The sequence below is a fragment of the Apium graveolens genome, chromosome 4 (genome assembly GCF_009905375.1).
Source record: "Apium graveolens cultivar Ventura chromosome 4, ASM990537v1, whole genome shotgun sequence".
Classification (NCBI taxonomy): domain Eukaryota; kingdom Viridiplantae; phylum Streptophyta; class Magnoliopsida; order Apiales; family Apiaceae; genus Apium; species Apium graveolens.
Window position 1 is genome coordinate 299,019,417 of NC_133650.1, and position 4,481 is coordinate 299,023,897.

Here is a 4,481-nt window from a genome sequence, read left to right on the forward strand (position 1 = left end):
AATTTTGCGGCTTATTCCTGAATTACAAAACTCTGAAGAATTATTTAAACAATGTGTCATGTTTAATACTCTGCATCTACTAATGTATATCATGTAGAACATAATAGTAAAAATGCAGAAATTCAGAATATTAACAGCAGTGGAAACAGTTCTCTCATATTCTCAATTCTTGAATCCTGTGTGATAACCGTTCACAAACAAAAAGGTGTCAAAAAGAAAATTGTTGATGACAGTGAAGAAGAACAGAATCATTCAAAAAAGTTTTATGGAAAACTATCACCAGGTCCTTTGTGGTTCAATACAGCAAATGTAAAGAGTACATTTGAAAAAGGTGAAAGTTCTAGGAAAAAAATTTTAATGAATGAGTTCAACGATGTTGATGACAATGTTACCATCGACAGTGATACAACATGTGGAGGTATTAATTATTTGTTTTCGATTAATTTGTTTAATTCTGCAGGACATTAATAATTGTTTTACTGTCTGAATCATCACATACTTTTGCTCAATGATGATTTTTAAAAATTTGCATTTTTTGCGACAGACATGGCAAGTGATATTGAGGATATTGATGAAGAATATTTGAGCAATAATCAATCTATGTGGGACGGAAACTTGGATCTTGGAGCTCCTGATAAAATCTGTTCGAAGTGTGATGTTGTCATGTGGAATCACGAAAAAAATAATAAGAGTTCTCCTAATAAGCCACCAACATTTTCTCTTTGTTGTAAAAATGGTCAAGTCGTACTGGATAAGGAGAAACAGCCTCCTGAACCTCGGGCTACTCTCCTTACTGGTGGTGTTCATTTTAAGCATTTCAAACAAAACATAAGGTTTTACAACTGCATGTTTGCCATGAGTTCTACTGGAGGAAAGATTGACCATTCAATAAACAGAGGTGGTGCGCCATATTGCTTCAAGGTCCAAGGTGTTAATTACCACAATATAGGAAGTCTGGTCCCAACTGACGATAACACTCCAAAATGTTGTCAGCTTTATATATATGACACATAGGACGAAATCAACAACAGGATCAATGCAGTTCATGGTGGCAGGGATGCTGTTATTGAAGAAATTGTACAATCTTTGTTGCATATGTTGGATGAGCATAACAGGTTGGTTAAAGGTTTTCGTATGGCTCGCGAAAGGGTTAGGAAAAATGCAGTAGATGAGTTTAAACTGGTTCGGATTTCATCGAGTTCAGCAAGTGGCCGACCAAATCACATTGCTCCATCAAATGAGGTAGCAGGATTGATTGTTACTTATCCTAATGCAAAAGGCTGTCGAGATACTGTCATTGATTCTAGAGTTGACGGATTATAGAGGATTTTTGCGACCGATCCATATTTCATGCAACTTCAATATCCATTACTTTTCCCTCACGGAGATATTGGATATTATCGTGAGATCCCATTAAATAGACCTGTGAAGCATTATAAGAGAGACGTAGACGTTACCGAATCTGAAGATCCTGACGAAAAAGGTGCTAGAGAGTATATTACAACGAGAGAGTTTTATAATTATAAACTAATGATACGTCTTTCAGAAGGTACAAATTTGTTATTTAACAGAAGTATAATTTCTCATTCAACTGTTCAACTTTGTGATAATTAGTTTATATTCGATTCATTTATACCTTTTACTATAACAGATTTGACACCACATCTTGGAGGTCGTTTATGGCAGTAATATGTTGTGGATGCTTTCACCGCAATTGAGCAGTACAGATTGGACTGGATTAGAGACCATCAAACTACTATAAGATCTGATCAGCGTTAGCTCTGAGAATGGATCAGTCAAAGGATATAATGTCATTCTGCTTGATGATGATGTAAGTCTTATGTTCCAAAATTTTATTATGTTATTACGTAAAATCCTACCTTCTTTTGTATACCAAATGTAACATCCTTTTTTGTTTTAAATTAATCACGTCCATGCATTTGCTTATCCCAATATTTGGAATGGATTCAAAACTCCGGTGATTGAAGAAGGCGTTTATGTTTTTGACCCATTTTCTGTGAAAGATGTTGTCAGTAATCTGAAGCCTGTACAAGATGATATCTGTATCATATTTTCACAATATACTACGGTCACCGCTGTTGAAGAAGATGGCATGATTCCTTCCTACAAATTCGAATTTCTGGATTTTGGTGATTTTTTTGCTGAGGCCAGCAAATATCAGCCATAACAACAGCCTGAATTTGCTATAGGTGACCTTAATATAATACTCTTTTGGTTCAGATTATTAGTTTTTTTAAAATGTGTACCTTAATATTTCACTGCATTTTATCTTTCACTAAATTAAATATATTGCTCTATTTAATTTAGATGTAATTGGAGTTATTGAGGATTTTGAACCTCTAACGAAACTTGACACAAAATTTGGCATGCGAGACATTGTCAAATTCAGGATTTAAGATTCCAGGTTTGTCGAACGTTTTAATATTTGTCCTGTAATTTTAATTATCTTCTGAGTCCGCCTCTAATGTGGAAGTTTTATATCCTGAAATATATGTTCATTTTTCAATATAGTAATCAGCATAAAGTCAGTGTTTGGGGAGATCTTGCTGTGTTGGCCAATAACATTTATACTAAGGAACTCCAATCTCCAATCATTGCAATAATAACAAGCACAAAAGTTACAACTTTCATGAGTAAGTTCTCTTTAACTACTTAGTATAAATGACCTTGACATTATACAACAATTTCCTGAACTATATTGTTTTGATTTAGATACTGTGCATATTGGTATTTTATCATCTTCAAAATTGTAACTCAACCTAGATGATGAATCTGTGACTGATATGAGGATGAGGTACTACGATTAAGAATTATAATAATTACACAATTACAGCACATTTGCATGTTTAATAACAGTTGATAGGAGGTTGAGTTAATAAACATCAATGTTTACCTTTGTAGGTTGAAGGAGGAGGGATATTTGTCAAAGAGAGAAAAATATTTTAAGGCGACAAAATCTGAATTTGTTCAAACCTTTATGGAAAGAATGACATTAAAGGATCTCAATGAAAAGCTGACATATGATGACTTAAAGGTTTTATAACCTTTATAAAATTTGCACAACACAACCATATTGAATATGATTTATTTTTAAATCTGAAATTTTTTCACTTCAAACAGAAAAGGATATACACCACGTTCTCAGTTGTTAAGGTGGATGAGGATTAACATGGTGGTTTTACAGTTGTAACAAATGTCAACAAGAGGTTGAGCGGCTTGACAGGAGATTTTGATGTAATAATTGCCCTCGCATAATTCCGGTTGCCCCTAAAAGGTAAAACAAATTAGAGTTATATCAAAAATTTATTATGCTTTACTATGTATTAAAGTCAACTTTCAATACTTATCACATAATTCCTTATAAATTCAGGTTTCGTATCATGGTCCTTGCCGGATATGATACATTTTCATGTAATGTTATGCTCATGGACCGAGCTGCTAGAAGGATTGTTGGCACAAGTGCAGCAAAAGCGTATAATGATTTTGGAAAGATATAAATTCATTACAAGTTTACAACAAAGCAAATCCAATATAATGTTCTAAATTATCAATTAAAGTGTTTAATAATTATTACATTGTCTCAGGCTCCTGAAGAAGGCCTTTCTCAGGTACTTAAAGATTTGGTTGGAAAGGAAGTCATTGTCATTATTCAGTTGAACAAAGCAAATGTAACTGAGGATAGTACCATATTTGATGTAAATGACATATTTGACACGACTATGCGGAGTCCAAGTCCATCTGAATCTGCACATATATCAAAATCTTCCTCCATCAACTTTTCCGTTAATGTAAGTTTGGTTTTTATATTTATAATACTCGAACCATTATAATTTTATAACTTTTAGTCTTCCAACAAATCTTTATAAAGTGTAATTGTTTTTGTGTTAGTCTGTCGATCTTGATGCCATTGATCATACTCCAGGCTCTGCAAAATCAGTTACCAAAAAAATTAAAAAGATAAGATACATTTATGCATTGTATTTTGTTTTTTTTGCATTAAATCACTTACATTCCATTCATTAATTATCCTCATAAGTTGTAAGATAAGTTATTTTTCTACTTTAAATTTAAAGGATTACATATTAGTTTTGGTTCTTGACGTAAGTTTGAGTTATATTACAATTTGATATGAATTGATTGGTATAAATATATTAATAAGTACCTATATTCTATAAGTTTTTCTGTTGTTTTGGTCATATTCTATGAATTTTTAATTTGATAAAATTTGCAGGAGAAGTAATACAGCAGTTTATCACTCAATTATTTTGCTTGATGTTATGTACGAAAGCTGGATTGGATTGGTGTTTAGCATTTCTGAATTTCGTTTTAAATAATGACCATTATCAAGTTGTGATCATCATATTCTATCTTTCATAACTTTGTTTTCCGGAATTGATGCAAATGAATTTTGCAGATTGGACAAGTTGTACGTACTATGATCTAGTTTCTTTCAATTTCCA